The sequence below is a fragment of the Ranitomeya imitator genome, chromosome 5, assembly GCF_032444005.1.
Source record: "Ranitomeya imitator isolate aRanImi1 chromosome 5, aRanImi1.pri, whole genome shotgun sequence".
In the NCBI taxonomy this organism is placed as follows: Eukaryota; Metazoa; Chordata; class Amphibia; order Anura; family Dendrobatidae; genus Ranitomeya; species Ranitomeya imitator.
The window spans coordinates 493,852,054-493,868,640 of record NC_091286.1 but is presented as its reverse complement, the minus strand read 5'-3'; the positions used below and the strand labels follow the sequence as shown (position 1 = coordinate 493,868,640).

The 16,587-nt window shown below is 56.3% G+C and overlaps 1 protein-coding gene across 1 annotated transcript in view; it reads left to right on the top strand.

Moving 5' to 3' along the window:
* The first annotated feature begins 10,232 nt into the window (after positions 1-10,232).
* The window catches only part of NMD3 (NMD3 ribosome export adaptor), a 63,775-nt gene continuing 57,420 nt past the window's right edge, over positions 10,233-16,587 (top strand). The window contains exon 1 of the mRNA XM_069727405.1: positions 10,233-10,728. The gene's annotated coding sequence lies outside the window, so the exon portion shown is untranslated. The remainder of the gene's footprint in view (positions 10,729-16,587) is intronic.

Below are 16,587 nucleotides of genomic sequence, written 5' to 3'. Positions count from 1 at the left end.
TACTTCCCTACTTTTGGCATTTGATTGTGATCAATCTGAATCCTCCGAAAGGGATAGAGTGGTTTAGCCAATGTTTCTGAGTAACTTTCTGGGGCGGTGCTGGATTGCATGTTGCACACACAAGGCAGGAATTGCAGTATTTTTGGGTGACAGTAGAGATCCCAAGTGCCATGTAAGTCTTCCAAATCAGGTCAATCATCTGATTCCGGCCTCTGGGCGATACCGTGTGCCCATTCTGTCTCCGAGGAATACAGATTACGGGGTAGACAGAACTTTTTGTTCACCCTCCAGACTCCATCTTCATCCTTTTTTAGCTCCTCCTTCTTGTCATGGCTTCTTTTCATCATCCAATGTCTTGATGTAGATGGATAATCCTCATAAGAGAGCCTTTAGTCCCTTCTTCAGTGTTTTGTGACACGTACACCGCTGCTTTCTCTTTCCCAAATGGATCAGCAGCATAGGTTTTTACTGTTTTGTCAGCAAAGAAGTTCCTCCTTGCTTCTGGAGAATCCAATCTTCCGTGAGCTTTGATCTTGATCACTGCAACCTCCGAACGTAGATCAAGAGCGGCCACAAGTTAGTTAGGTATCCTCTGGCTGCCCAGATACTGCCGAAGTCATGAGCCACTCCGAAAGCATATCTTGAATCCGTGTAGAGGTTGACCACCTTCTCCGTTGCTTCCTGACAAGCCAACGTCAAAGCTTTAAGTTCCGCTTCTTGTGCAGACATGTGCGGTGGTAGTGATCCAGCTGAGATGACCTGGTCATGTGTAACCACGGCATATCCCGTATGGAACCTTCCCGTTTCATCTGCAAATCTGGAACCATCAGTGAGGAACGTCAGGTCAGCATGTGGGAATGGGTCTTCAGACACGTTTTTCTTGGAGGCTACTTCTTTCTGCATTTGTTCAAGACAGTCATGATCCTCCTTTGAGTGTGTAGAGGCATCTTCTCCGAGAGCATGAGCATCATCATCCACATCCCCCCTGGAAAGAGGAAGCAGCATGGACAGTTTGAAGATGCTGCAGCGGACAAGAGTGACATTATCCGGAACCAACAGCGAATATTGTAGTCTCATATGACGCTGCACCAACAGATGTTTAGGGTTGCAGGAATAGCAATTATGTCGTGTGGAGCCATTAAGAGAACTGGATGTCCTCAGATGATATCAGAATTTGGGATTCCAAAAGCTGGTGCAGACTGTATGGCCTGTTTAAGAGCGTAGAAAGCTTCCACGGATTTGGTACATAGTGGAAACGCTGATGTCTTGAGGTCTTCGTACAATGGCTGCATCAGCTTTGAGGCATCTGGAATCCTTTGGCGACAATAAGTGATAGGTCAGCCAGCTCATCCGAGGCCCATGTCTTGGGTTCTTGGCAGAACTCAACACCAGAGTCCCATGTCTTGTCACTGGCAAGTGAGTCATCATTGAACACGATATCCATAACAGGCCAATATGCATCGACTGCTTTAAGATTTGCCAGGGAAATTAGATCTTGCCACGTAGCTGGGTAAGTACTTTGGATTTGAAGCATGCTTCTGTAGAAAGGCATCGGCTGTTTTTCTGGATCTGGAGCTTGGTACAACAGAGTAGCAGCTTGCTGGGGTGTAAACTTGACGTAGAGGGTGGGCTCCTCAGACATGAGCATTGGCACTGTTGGTGGTGACACCTGAGGCGGGAGTAGAGATGGCACCGGAATTGTCAAGGTCTCAATTTGCTCACTAATATTCGCATACTCTAAAATGCGAGTTATTGCTGCATGAAGTTGTTGAGCACTAACGTCTGGATGAATAGGGTCAAAAGTAGGGGTCACAGCGTGTATGATCATTCTACATGGAAGATTGCCAGCTTTAGTCACCACTATGTCCCCAACAGCTATCTGACCATGTGACTCAACAATGATTTGACTGTCAGCTTGAATAGTCGCCCCTCCTGCTTACACTATAGCTCTAGCTACACCTCCATTATGCTCTAACCGAGAATTGGCAGCTTTAACAATAGCGTCTGTTTCCATTGTCGTTATGTCACCCTTTCCCACCACTAACAAGGGTCCCTCAGGAAGTTCTTTTTGAAAACAGGTTGTCAACATTCCCTCCCCTTTGTGCTTCCTGTGCTATTGACATCCCCCTCCCAGATTGAGCCCCCCCCTTGATACAGTTGCCACCGTCCCATACAGGTGTGCACTTGGCTGCAAGAGAGCCTGTGAGGTACCGGGTATAGGGTTAGGTAGACTGTGTGAGAGTGCTATTGTAGTGGAAGCGTTGGGAGGAGAGGCCATTGCTTGGAGCATCTTGTGTGGGTTGTTGTGAACAGGTAATTCAGAACCACAATGGATATTGAAGTTCAGAGCACACAAAGTGACCTGACAATTACCAAAAACATAGGACGAGCTCTGAGACGTGGGAACTCCGCTGACCGCAATCCCCAATCCTATCACACAACACCAGAGGTAGCCGTGGATTGCGCCTAATGCTCCCTATGCAACTCGGCACAGCCTGAGAAACTAACCAGCCCTGAAGATAGAAAAATAAGCCTACCTTGCCTCAGAGAAACTCCCCAAAGGAAAAGGCAGCCCCCCACATATAATGACTGTGAGTAAAGATGAAAACACAAACACAGAGATTAAATAGATTTAGCAAAGTGAGGCCCGACTTACTGAATAGACCGAGGATAGGAAAGATAGCTTTGCGGTCAACACAAAAACCTACAAACAACCACGCAGAGGGGCAAAAAGACCCTCCGCACCGACTAACGGTACGGAGGTGCTCCCTCTGCGTCTGAGCTTCCAGCAAGCAAGAAAAACCAACAAAGCAAGCTGGACAGAAAAAATAGCAAACAATAATAACACAAGCAAAACTTAGCTTACGCAGGACAGACTGGCCACAGGAACGATCCAGGAGGAAGCAAGACCAATACTAGAGCATTGACTGGAGGCCAGGATAAAAGCACTAGGTGGAGTTAAATAGAGCAGCACCTAACGACTTAACCTCATCACCTGAGGAAGGAAACTCAGAAGCTGCAGTACCACTCTCATCCACCAAAGGAAGCTCATAGACAGAACCAGCCGAAGTACCACTCACGACCACAGGAGGGAGCTTGGCCACAGAATTCACAACAGTGGGTGTGCGGCTAAATTGGCAGTGGAAGTGACAGTAGAAAGGGTTGGTGCCGAGGACGATCCAGGCGGGAGCATTGCTAGATAGGGGAAAGGTTCGGTGCCCCATTGGAAACCACTGAGACAGGATACATGGGTAAAGCTTGTTCACTTCCCAAAGGAAAATAGTATTGGCCGTTAGTGGTCATTACTGGGTAACAAGGATTTGGTGATGTGGTGTATAGCCTTAGTCTAAGATGTTCACCACCAGGAGCAGCACATTTGCCATCCAGAAAATGGCTACCGTCAGAATTACATGTTATCCACAAAATGGCCACCATTAGAATTAACACATTTGCCATCCACAGAATGGCCGCCGCCAGCATGAACACATTTGCCATCCATAAAATGGCTGCTACCAGCATTAACAAATTTACCATCCACAAAATGGATGCTACCAGCATTAACAAATTTACCATCCACAAAATGGATGCTACCAGCATTAGCAAATTTACCATCCATAAAATGGCTGCTACCAGCATTAACAAATTTACCATTTACAAAATGGCTACTACCAGCATTAACAAATTTACCATCTACAAAATGGCTACTACCAGCATTAACAAATTTACCATCCATAAAATGGATGCTACCAGCATTAGCAAATTTACCATCCATAAAATGGCTGCTACCAGCATTAACAAATTTACCATTTACAAAATGGCTACTACCAGCATTAACAAATTTACCATCTACAAAATGGCTACTACCAGCATTAACAAATTTACCATCCATAAAATGGATGCTACCAGCATTAGCAAATTTACCATCCATAAAATGGCTGCTACCAGGGTTAGCACATGGCTCTGGGCCACCATTATAAGGTGGTGGCCGCTCACGGGATATATTTTTGTAATACACATAATTCAAAACTCTGCCCTTTTTATTCCTTTCCTCTTCTACCCAATTTTCTCTATACAGACTTTCAGAGACTCTCTCCCATGCCCTAGCAGTAGACAAAAATCCATTATCTTCTAGGATACCCTTTCTTTCTTTCAAGACAATCTTCCACTCCAGGGGCTGTAACCTCCCCCCTTCTGGCATTCCACACAACTTCATAAGCTTTTTACATTGTTTAACATGACTCTTCCCTTCACGAGTCGTTACTAATGTGCACGGGTCTAACTTGCCATCTGAATTTGGCTTAGTGCCAATACGGCAGAACTGCATTAATTTCTCCATCTTTCTATAGATATCTATATCCCTATCAAGATAACAAGCACCAAACAAACAATAAGACGGGGGAGATGACTCAACCCTGAGATTCTAAAGGGAACTGAGTCTGCAGTACTCAGTTCCTATTCTTTCTTGTCACGTGGTCCCTGTCTGACTTCCGTATTCTGTACTTTACAAACCAATTATTCCCTACTTAGTCAAATTGCTCCCTAACTTACCAGTCCCCGTGCAGAGTCAACTCACTCGATGCCACGGGGCAAAAAAACTATAAATTTATTTATTTGGCTCGAACTGAGTCATCTCACTCCAAGTTTTAATGAGCCGCTACACAATTTATTAGGCGCCGAACTGAGTCATCTCACTCCAAGTTTTACTGGGCCCCCCTAGGCCGAGTCAATCACTCAAGGTCCTAGTCTCTCTTATACAGAACTGAAAATCTTATCACAGGCGACAACCATGTACTGTACCACAGACAAAAATATATATTTTTTTTTTCCTTACACTTGCTTGCTTTTCTTTTCTAAAAACTTGCTTTTCCTGTTCTAACACTTGCTTTTCCTTCACTAAAAAAACCAACTTGCTTTTCCTGTTCTAACTACCAGTCATCTCCCCTCCTCACAACACATAACAGGCAGTAGGCAACTAAAACATGTGACGGTTCTTGCAATTAAATGACCAGCAGCGGAGAGACCCTTCTGCCGTCTTACAGATACCACGAAGACCGGACACGGTCAGGCAATCTGCACAGGATACCCCGAAGGACACAGGTAAAGACTACAGATTATAAAAATCAGCAGACTTACCGTGTTCTGATAAGGAGGTGATCAGTCTCCACGTTCGGGGTATTCAGCGCGTTCTGCCATTCCAGTCGCCGGTCCTCAGGGTTCAGGGCTCTTCCTCTGCTGGCCCCAGGTTGGGCAGCCAAATTGTTAGGTTGAACAATTTAATAAAATGTTCACTTAAGTTGCCTACTCCTGGCCTAATGGATATTGATCAGGTGCGCACCAAAGAAATAAACATATAACAACACACAGTCATATGTAAACTCTCCATGATCAATCTATGGCCCAGCTGCAAGGGAAAAGAGACTTTATTCAGTCAGAACACATGGTTACATATCCCCTGTAAGGGGGCTCGGTTAGCTCTAAAATGGGAGTGATCGGATGCATTCCATTGGTTAGTGGGTTGGGCAATGAGCAAGTCCATGGGTGGATCCATGAGGTCATCAGGGTGGGTTGGTCCATGAGGTCATCAAGGTGGGCGTCACTGTGGGTGGATCCATGAGGTCATCAGGGTGGGCGTCATCTTGGATACCAGCCAGGCAGCCACATGGCTCTCTGATACAGGAAATGGCAGCCATCTTTAGTGTCTTACTTTCATCTAAAAAACTTATGTAAGATCAAACAATACACGTTATGGGTCATTTCTCTCAACCTCTTATGGCTTGGGGTTAATTAAGTATTTGATCTTATGGCTCTCCTCAACAACAGTCCTGAACCACAGAAGCGCAAGACTAATCTGGCAGCTTTCAGCAGTACGGTATGTGCACACGATGCGGAAAACGCTGCAGATCCGCAGATGCGGGTCCCCAGCAGTTTCCCATGAGTTTACATTACAATGTAAACCTATGGGAAACAAAAAACGTTGTGCACATGCTGCGGAAAAAAAGGTTTACATTCCGCAGCATGTCACTTCTTTCTGCGGATTCCACAGCAGTTTTACAGCTGCTCCTATAGAAAACCGCAGTTGTAAAACCGCAGTGAAATCCGCAGAAAAACCGTGGCAAATCCGCGATAAATCTGCAGCAAAAACGCAGCGTTTTTTGCCCTGCAGATTTATCAAATCCGATGTGGAAAATCCGCAGTGGACCATTATACATGTGCACATAGCCTTAGTATTGTGTGGTCCTCTCCAGTTGGCTGAAGCAGGGAGCTGATAACTCCAGCTGGACAGCACACACACACAGCCACACTGCCAGACTGGACAGCACTGCAAGTCCCAGCCACCCAAATCGAAGAGGCTGGACAGAGCCTGGTTATCAAGAACTTCTGGCTCCAATGTCACTGCTATCACCAGCACCACCCGCAGAATGAATACGGCGGCGCTTCATGACAGAAGCAGATGTCACAGGAGCAGATGTGACAACAGGGTGCTGCATAAAGATAAAAACTATACTTAGCTCCTGGACGAGCGCTGCTGCTCCGCTCTCAGCCCTGCGGCTCTGCTCACAGCCCTGCGGCTCCGCTCTCAGCTCTGCTCTCAGCCCTGCTGCTCCGCTCTCAGCCCTGCGGCTCCGCTCATAGCCCTGCTGCTCAGCTCTCAGCTCTGCTGCTCCGCTCTCAGCCCTACTGCTCCGCTCTCAGCCCTGCTGCTCCGCTCTCAGCCCTGCTGCTCCGCTCTCCGCCCTCCTGCTCCGCTCTCAGCCCTGCTGCTCCGCTCTCAGCCCTGTTGCTCCGCTCTCAGCCCTGCTGTTCCGCTCTCAGCCCTGTTGCTCCGCTCTCAGCCCTGCTGCTCCGCTCTCAGCTCTGCGGCTCCGCTCTCAGCCCTGCTGCTCAGTTCTGCTGCTCCGCTCTCAGCCCTACTGCTCCGCTCTCAGCTCTGCTGCTCCGCTCTCAGCCCTCCTGCTCAGCTCTGCTGCTCCGCTCTCAGCCCTACTGCTCCGCTCTCAGCCCTGCGGCTCCGCTCTCAGCCCTGCTGCTCAGCTCTGCTGCTCCGCTCTCAGCCCTACTGCTCCGCTCTCAGCTCTGCTGCTCCGCTCTCAGCCAAGCTGCTCCGCTCTCAGCCCTGTTGCTCCGCTCTCAGCCCTGCTGTTCCGCTCTCAGCCCTGTTGCTCCGCTCTCAGCCCTACTGCTCCGCTCTCAGCTCTGCGGCTCCGCTCTCAGCCAAGCTGCTCCGCTCTCAGCCCAGCTGCTCCGCTCTCAGCCAAGCTGCTCCGCTCTCAGCCCTGCTGCTCCGCTCTCAGCTCTGCTGTTCCGCTCTCAGCCCTGCTGCTCCGCTCTCAGCCCTGCTGCTCCGCTCTCAGCCCAGCTGCTCCGCTCTCAGCCCAGCTGCTCCGCTCTCAGCCCTGCTGTTCCGCTCTCAGCCCTGCTGCTCCGCTCTCAGCCCTGCTGCTCCGCTCTCAGCCCAGCTGCTCCGCTCTCAGCCCAGCTGCTCCGCTCTCAGCCAAGCTGCTCCGCTCTCATCCCTGCTGCTCCGCTCTCAGCCCTGCTGCTCCGCTCTCAGCCCAGCTGCTCCGCTCTCAGCCCAGCTGCTCCGCTCTCAGCCAAGCTGCTCCGCTCTCAGCCAAGCTGCTCCGCTCTCAGCCCTGCTGCTCCGCTCTCAGCCCTGCTGCTCCGCTCTCAGCCCAGCTGCTCCGCTCTCAGCCCTGCTGCTCCGCTCTCAGCCCAGCTGCTCCGCTCTCAGCCCTGCTGCTCCGCTCTCAGCCCTGCTGCTCCGCTCTCAGCCCAGCTGCTCCGCTCTCAGCCCTGCTGCTCCGCTCAGCCCAGCTGCTCCGCTCTCAGCCCTGCTGCTTCCCTCTCAGCCCTGCTGCTCCGCTCTCAGCCCAGCTGCTCCGCTCTCAGCCCTGCTGTTCCGCTCTCAGCCCTGCTGCTCCGCTCTCAGCCCTGTTGCTCCGCTCTCAGCCCTGCTGCTCCGCTCTCAGCTCTGCTGCTCCGCTCTCAGCCAAGCTGCTCCGCTCTCAGCCCTGCTGCTCCGCTCTCAGCCCAGCTGCTCCGCTCTCAGCCCTGCTGCTCCGCTCTCAGCCCAGCTGCTCCGCTCTCAGCCCTACTGATCCGCTCTCAGCCCAGCTGCTCCGCTCTCAGCCCTGCTGCTCCGCTCTCAGCCCTGCTGCTCCGCTCTCAGCCCAGCTGCTCCGCTCTCAGCCCTACTGATCTGCTCTCAGCCCTGCTGCTCCGCTCTCAGCCCAGCTGCTCCGCTCTCAGCCCTGCTGTTCCGCTCTCAGCCCTGCTGCTCCGCTCTCAGCCCTGTTGCTCCGCTCTCAGCCCTGCTGCTCCGCTCTCAGCTCTGCTGCTCCGCTCTCAGCCAAGCTGCTCCGCTCTCAGCCCTGCTGCTCCGCTCTCAGCCCAGCTGCTCCGCTCTCAGCCCTGCTGCTCCGCTCTCAGCCCAGCTGCTCCGCTCTCAGCCCTACTGATCCGCTCTCAGCCCAGCTGCTCCGCTCTCAGCCCTGCTGCTCCGCTCTCAGCCCTGCTGCTCCGCTCTCAGCCCAGCTGCTCCGCTCTCAGCCCTACTGATCCGCTCTCAGCCCTGCTGCTCCGCTCTCAGCCAAGCTGCTCCGCTCTCAGCCCTGCTGCTCCGCTCTCAGCCAAGCTGCTCCGCTCTCAGCCAAGCTGCTCCGCTCTCAGCCCTACTGCTCCGCTCTCAGCCCAGCTGCTCCGCTCTCAGCCCTACTGATCCGCTCTCAGCCCTGCTGCTCCGCTCTCAGCCCTGCTGCTCCGCTCTCAGCCCTGCGGCTCCGCTCTCAGCTCTGCTGCTCCGCTCTCAGCTCTGCTGCTCCGCTCTCAGCCAAGCTGCTCCGCTCTCAGCCAAGCTGCTCCGCTCTCAGCCCTACTGCTCCGCTCTCAGCCCAGCTGCTCCGCTCTCAGCCCTGCTGCTCCGCTCTCAGCCAAGCTGCTCCGCTCTCAGCCCTGCTGCTCCGCTCTCAGCCAAGCTGCTCCGCTCTCAGCCAAGCCGCTCCGCTCTCAGCCCTACTGCTCCGCTCTCAGCCCAGCTGCTCCGCTCTCAGCCCTACTGATCCGCTCTCAGCCCTGCTGCTCCGCTCTCAGCCCTGCTGCTCCGCTCTCAGCCCTGCGGCTCCGCTCTCAGCTCTGCTGCTCCGCTCTCAGCCAAGCTGCTCCGCTCTCAGCCCAGCTGCTCCGCTCTCAGCCCTGATGCTCCGCTCTCAGCCCTGCTGCTCCGCTCTCAGCCCTGCTGCTCCGCTCTCAGCCCTGCTGCTCCGCTCTCAGCCCAGCTGCTCCGCTCTCAGCCCTGCTGCTCCGCTCTCAGCCCTGCTGCTCCGCTCTCAGCCCTGCTGCTCCGCTCTCAGCTCTGCTGCTCCGCTCTCAGCCAAGCTGCTCCGCTCTCAGCTCTGCGGCTCCGCTCTCAGCCCTGCGGCTCCGCTCTCAGCCCTGCGGCTCCGCTCTCAGCCCTGCGGCTCCGCTCTCAGCCCTGCGGCTCCGCTCTCAGCCCTGCGGCTCCGCTCTCAGCCCTGCGGCTCCGCTCTCAGCTCTGCGGCTCCGCTCTCAGCCCAGCTTCCACTCCCAGTATTGTTACATAAACGAGGCCACATGACCGATGCTCCAATGGTCGTTAATCGGCTGCAGCGTTTATATCCGAGAGAGAAGAAACACGTTCTCTCACTGGGGCACTTAATGAGAACAACTCAGCGGCTAGAGAGGGAAAACCCCGAAATTTTTTTTAATGAAACCCAATTGCAAAAAATTATTTGTAGGCAAAAATACATGCATTTACGTAAAAATACAAATCCTTGTACGGGGCCATATCCTTCTCATTTTCAGTCGGCCCTGCTCCCATTCCTTTGGGCCCCTGAATGGTTGGCCAGCAGCACGGTTGCATCAGTGGCCTGGACGGATCGCTCTCTGGCGCAGTTTTGCCTCTGCAGCATCACAGGGGTCGTCGGACCCTGGCAGAATCGCAGATCAGCGCTCACAAGCCCTAGTAAAATGTCAGCACGGTGGATGCTCGGCCACCTCTGCTCTGCCGCCTGGTAACCCTGACAACAAGTGCTAAACAATCAAACTAAAAATCCCTCCGTTGTTGACAACAGAAAAGATTTTGAAGGTTTCTATTGAGAGTTGTGTGTTTACAAGCACCTATTATTGAGAGCCGCCCCCTGGAGGCGACCACCCACCCAGAACAACACGTCACTATGTACTCCCCTTGTAACATAAAATACCGCTCATCCCCCGCAGCGGGACGTCCCAGAGACGGCAGGTTCCTCAGGGGAGCGCTGCAGCCGATCGGCGTGAAACTCCGCGCTGACAACACCGGACTGACGCCCCCGCGGGAGATTAATATATGGGGGGTTTACTTCTCTAGGGGGATTATGTCATTGGAACAGGGGCTGACATGGAAGAGAACCCCTCGAAGCAGGAAGAATACTGTTTCCACTTTCTAAAACGTTTATAAAATAATTCGTGTATTATACTTTACCTAATGAAATGAATACACATTAATTAATAATAATTAACAGGCCGCCTGCATGCTGTCCTGCGTCACACTGACAGCCGAGGGCAGCTCCTCCTCACCGCAGCGCTGCTGGTGCAGGACAGGCAGCGGCATGGACACCCCAACCCAGGACCCTCGGCCGTGACGTCACGCGGAAGTGTCTCCGGCCACGTGGTGCGCAGCTCCGAGTTCCTCCCGGTGTGAGTGACGGCGGCTCGTGGTGCCAGCGGCGGCGGGTCAGTATACGGTGTACGGGCTGGCAGCGGGGGTTTGGGGGGTTACACGGGGAGCCGTCCGGCCGCAGACCCCTATGCTATGGCAGCAGTGATCGGGGGGATTACACGGGGGAGCCGTCCGGCCGCAGACCCCTATGCTATGGCAGCAGTGATTGGGGGGATTACACGGGGGAGCCGTCTGGCCGCAGACCCCTATGCTATGGCAGCAGTGATTGGGGGGATTACACGGGGGAGCCGTCCGGCCGCAGACCCCTATGCTATGGCAGCAGTGATTGGGGGGATTACACGGGGGAGCCGTCCGGCCGCAGACCCCTATGCTATGGCAGCAGAGATTGGGGGGATTACACGGGGGAGCCGTCTGGCCGCAGACCCCTATGCTATGGCAGCAGTGATTGGGGGGATTACACGGGGGAGCCGTCTGGCCGCAGACCCCTATGCTATGGCAGCAGTGATTGGGGGGATTACACGGGGGAGCCGTCTGGCCGCAGACCCCTATGCTATGGCAGCAGTGATTGGGGGGATTACACGGGGGAGCCGTCTGGCCGCAGACCCCTATGCTATGGCAGCAGTGATTGGGGGGATTACACGGGGGAGCCGTCCGGCCGCAGACCCCTATGCTATGGCAGCAGTGATTGGGGGGATTACACGGGGGAGCCGTCCGGCCGCAGACCCCTATGCTATGGCAGCAGAGATTGGGGGGATTACACGGGGGAGCCGTCTGGCCGCAGACCCCTATGCTATGGCAGCAGTGATTGGGGGGATTACACGGGGGAGCCGTCTGGCCGCAGACACCTATGCTATGGCAGCAGTGATTGGGGGGATTACACGGGGGAGCCGTCTGGCCGCAGACCCCTATGCTATGGCAGCAGTGATTGGGGGGATTACACGGGGGAGCCGTCTGGCCGCAGACCCCTATGCTATGGCAGCAGTGATTGGGGGGATTACACGGGGGAGCCGTCCGGCCGCAGACCCCTATGCTATGGCAGCAGTGATTGGGGGGATTACACGGGGGAGCCGTCCGGCCGCAGACCCCTATGCTATGGCAGCAGTGATTGGGGGGATTACACGGGGGAGCCGTCCGGCCGCAGACCCCTATGCTATGGCAGCAGTGATTGGGGGGATTACACGGGGGAGCCGTCTGGCCGCAGACACCTATGCTATGGCAGCAGTGATTGGGGGGATTACACGGGGGAGCCGTCCGGCCGCAGACACCTATGCTATGGCAGCAGTGATTGGGGGGATTACACGGGATGCCGTCCGGTCGCAGACACCTATGCTATGGCAGCAGTGATCGGGGGGATTACACGGGGGAGCCGTCCGGCCGCAGACACCTATGCTATGGCAGCAGTGATTGGGGGGATTACACGGGGGAGCCGTCCGGTCGCAGACACCTATGCTATGGCAGCAGTGATTGGGGGGATTACACGGTGAAGCCGTCCGGCCGCAGACCCCTATGCTATGGCAGCAGTGATTGGGGGGATTACACGGGGGAGCCGTCCGGCCGCAGACCCCTATGCTATGGCAGCAGTGATTGGGGGGATTACACGGGGGAGCCGTCTGGCCGCAGACACCTATGCTATGGCAGCAGTGATTGGGGGGATTACACGGGGGAGCCGTCCGGTCGCAGACACCTATGCTATGGCAGCAGTGATTGGGGGGATTACACGGGATGCCGTTCGGTCGCAGACACCTATGCTATGGCAGCAGTGATTGGGGGGATTACACGGGGGAGCCGTCCGGCCGCAGACCCCTATGCTATGGCAGCAGTGATTGGGGGGATTACACGGGGGAGCCGTCTGGCCGCAGACACCTATGCTATGGCAGCAGTGATTGGGGGGATTACACGGGGGAGCCGTCCGGTCGCAGACACCTATGCTATGGCAGCAGTGATTGGGGGGATTACATGGGATGCCGTCCGGTCGCAGACACCTATGCTATGGCAGCAGTGATTGGGGGGATTACACGGGATGCCGTCCGGCCGCAGACACCTATGCTATGGCAGCAGTGATTGGGGGGATTACACGGGGGAGCCGTCCGGCCGCAGACACCTATGCTATGGCAGCAGTGATTGGGGGATTACACGGGGGAGCCGTCCGGCCGCAGACACCTATGCTATGGCAGCAGTGATTGGGGGGATTACACGGGGGAGCCGTCCGGCCGCAGACACCTATGCTATGGCAGCAGTGATTGGGGGGATTACACGGGGGAGCCGTCCGGCCGCAGACACCTCTACTATGGCAACAGTGATTGGGGGGATTACACGGGATGCCGTCCGGCCGCAGACACCTATGCTATGGCAGCAGTGATTGGGGGGATTACACGGGGGAGCCGTCCGGCCGCAGACACCTATGCTATGGCAGCAGTGATTGGGGGGATTACACGGGGGAGCCGTCCGGCCGCAGACACCTCTACTATGGCAGCAGTGATTGGGGGGATTACACGGGATGCCGTCCGGCCGCAGACACCTCTACTATGGCAACAGTGATTGGGGGGATTACACGGGATGCCGTCCGGTCGCAGACACCTATGCTATGTCAGCAGTGATTGGGGGGATTACACGGGGGAGCCGTCCAGCCGCAGACCCCTATGCTATGGCAGCAGTGATTGGGGGGATTACACAGGGGAGCCGTCCGGCCGCAGACACCTATGCTATGGCAGCAGTGATTGGGGGATTACACGGGGGAGCCGTCCGGCCGCAGACCCCTATGCTATGGCAGCAGTGATTGGGGGGATGACACGGGGGAGCCGTCCGGTCGCAGACACCTATGCTATGGCAGCAGTGATTGGGGGGATTACACGGGGGAGCCGTCCGGCCGCAGACCCCTATGCTATGGCAGCAGTGATTGGGGGGATTACACGGGGGAGCCGTCCGGCCGCAGACACCTATGCTATGGCAGCAGTGATTGGGGGGATTACACGGGGGAGCCGTCCGGCTGCAGACACCTCTACTATGGCAGCAGTGATTGGGGGGATTACACTGGGAGCCGTCTGGCCGCAGACACCTATGCTATGGCAGCAGTGATTGGGGGGATTACACGGGGGAGCCGTCTGGCCGCAGACACCTCTACTATGGCAGCAGTGATTGGGGGGATTACACTGGGAGCCGTCTGGCCGCAGACACCTATGCTATGGCAGCAGTGATTGGGGGGATTACACGGGGAGCCGTCTGGCCGCAGACACCTCTACTATGGCAGCAGTGATCGGGGGGATTACATGGGGGAGCCGTCTGGCCGCAGACACCTCTACTATGGCAGCAGTGATCGGGGGGATTGCACGGGGGAGCCGTCCGGTCGCAGACACCTATGCTCTGACAGCAGTGATTGGGGGGATTACACGGGGGAGCCGTCCGGCCGCAGACACCTATGCTCTGGCAGCAGTGATTGGGGGGATTACATGGGGGAGCCGTCCGGCCGCAGACACCTATGCTCTGGCAGCAGTGATTGGGGGGATTACACGGGGGAGCCGTCCGGCCGCAGACACCTATGCTCTGGCAGCAGTGATTGGGGGAATTACACGGGGGAGCCGTCCGGCCGCAGACACCTATGCTATGGCAGCAGTGATTGGGGGGATTACACGGGGGAGCCGTCCGGCCGCAGACACCTATGCTCTGGCAGCAGTGATTGGGGGGATTACACGGGGGAGCCGTCCGGCCGCAGACACCTATGCTCTGGCAGCAGTGATTGGGGGGATTACACGGGGGAGCCGTCCGGCCGCAGACACCTCTACTATGGCAGCAGTGATTGGGGGGATTACACGGGATGCCGTCCGGCCGCAGACACCTCTACTATGGCAGCAGTGATTGGGATTACATGGGGGAGCCGTCTGGCCGCAGACACCTCTACTATGGCAGCAGTGATCGGGGGGATTGCACGGGGGAGCCGTCCGGCCGCAGACCCCTATGCTATGGCAGCAGTGATCGGGGGGATTACACGGGGGAGCCGTCCGGCCGCAGACACCTCTACTATGGCAGCAGTGATCGGGGGGATTACACGGGGAGCCGTCTGGCCGCAGACACCTATGCTATGGCAGCAGTGATTGGGGGGATTACACGGGATGCCGTCCGGCCGCAGACACCTATGCTATGGCAGCAGTGATTGGGGGGATTACACGGGGGAGCCGTCCGGCCGCAGACACCTATGCTATGGCAGCAGTGATTGGGGGGATTACACGGGGGAGCCGTCCGGCCGCAGACACCTCTACTATGGCAGCAGTGATTGGGGGGATTACACGGGATGCCGTCTGGCCGCAGACCCCTATGCTATGGCAGCAGTGATTGGGGGGATTACACGGGGGAGCCGTCCGGCCGCAGACACCTCTACTATGGCAGCAGTGATTGGGGGGATTACACGGGATGCCGTCCGGCCGCAGACACCTATGCTATGGCAGCAGTGATTGGGGGGATTACACTGGGAGCCGTCTGGCGCAGACCCCTATGCTATGGCAGCAGTGATTGGGGGGATTACACGGGGGAGCCGTCCGGCCGCAGACACCTCTACTATGGCAGCAGTGATTGGGGGGATTACACGGGATGCCGTCCGGCCGCAGACACCTATGCTATGGCAGCAGTGATTGGGGGGATTACACGGGGGAGCCGTCTGGCCGCAGACCCCTATGCTATGGCAGCAGTGATTGGGGGGATTACACGGGGGAGCCGTCTGGCCGCAGACCCCTATGCTATGGCAGCAGTGATTGGGGGGATTACACGGGGGAGCCGTCCGGCCGCAGACCCCTATGCTATGGCAGCAGTGATTGGGGGGATTACACGGGGGAGCCGTCCGGCCGCAGACCCCTATGCTATGGCAGCAGTGATTGGGGGGATTACACGGGGGAGCCGTCTGGCCGCAGACCCCTATGCTATGGCAGCAGTGATTGGGGGGATTACACGGGGGAGCCGTCTGGCCGCAGACACCTATGCTATGGCAGCAGTGATTGGGGGGATTACACGGGGGAGCCGTCTGGCCGCAGACCCCTATGCTATGGCAGCAGTGATTGGGGGGATTACACGGGGGAGCCGTCTGGCCGCAGACCCCTATGCTATGGCAGCAGTGATTGGGGGGATTACACGGGGGAGCCGTCCGGCCGCAGACCCCTATGCTATGGCAGCAGTGATTGGGGGGATTACACGGGGGAGCCGTCCGGCCGCAGACCCCTATGCTATGGCAGCAGTGATTGGGGGGATTACACGGGGGAGCCGTCCGGCCGCAGACCCCTATGCTATGGCAGCAGTGATTGGGGGGATTACACGGGGGAGCCGTCTGGCCGCAGACACCTATGCTATGGCAGCAGTGATTGGGGGGATTACACGGGGGAGCCGTCCGGCCGCAGACACCTATGCTATGGCAGCAGTGATTGGGGGGATTACACGGGATGCCGTCCGGTCGCAGACACCTATGCTATGGCAGCAGTGATCGGGGGGATTACACGGGGGAGCCGTCCGGCCGCAGACACCTATGCTATGGCAGCAGTGATTGGGGGGATTACACGGGGGAGCCGTCTGGCCGCAGACACCTATGCTATGGCAGCAGTGATTGGGGGGATTACACGGTGAAGCCGTCCGGCCGCAGACCCCTATGCTATGGCAGCAGTGATTGGGGGGATTACACGGGGGAGCCGTCCGGCCGCAGACCCCTATGCTATGGCAGCAGTGATTGGGGGGATTACACGGGATGCCGTTCGGTCGCAGACACCTATGCTATGGCAGCAGTGATTGGGGGGATTACACGGGGGAGCCGTCCGGCCGCAGACCCCTATGCTATGGCAGCAGTGATTGGGGGGATTACACGGGGGAGCCGTCTGGCCGCAGACACCTATGCTATGGCAGCAGTGATTGGGGGGATTACACGGGGGAGCCGTCCGGTC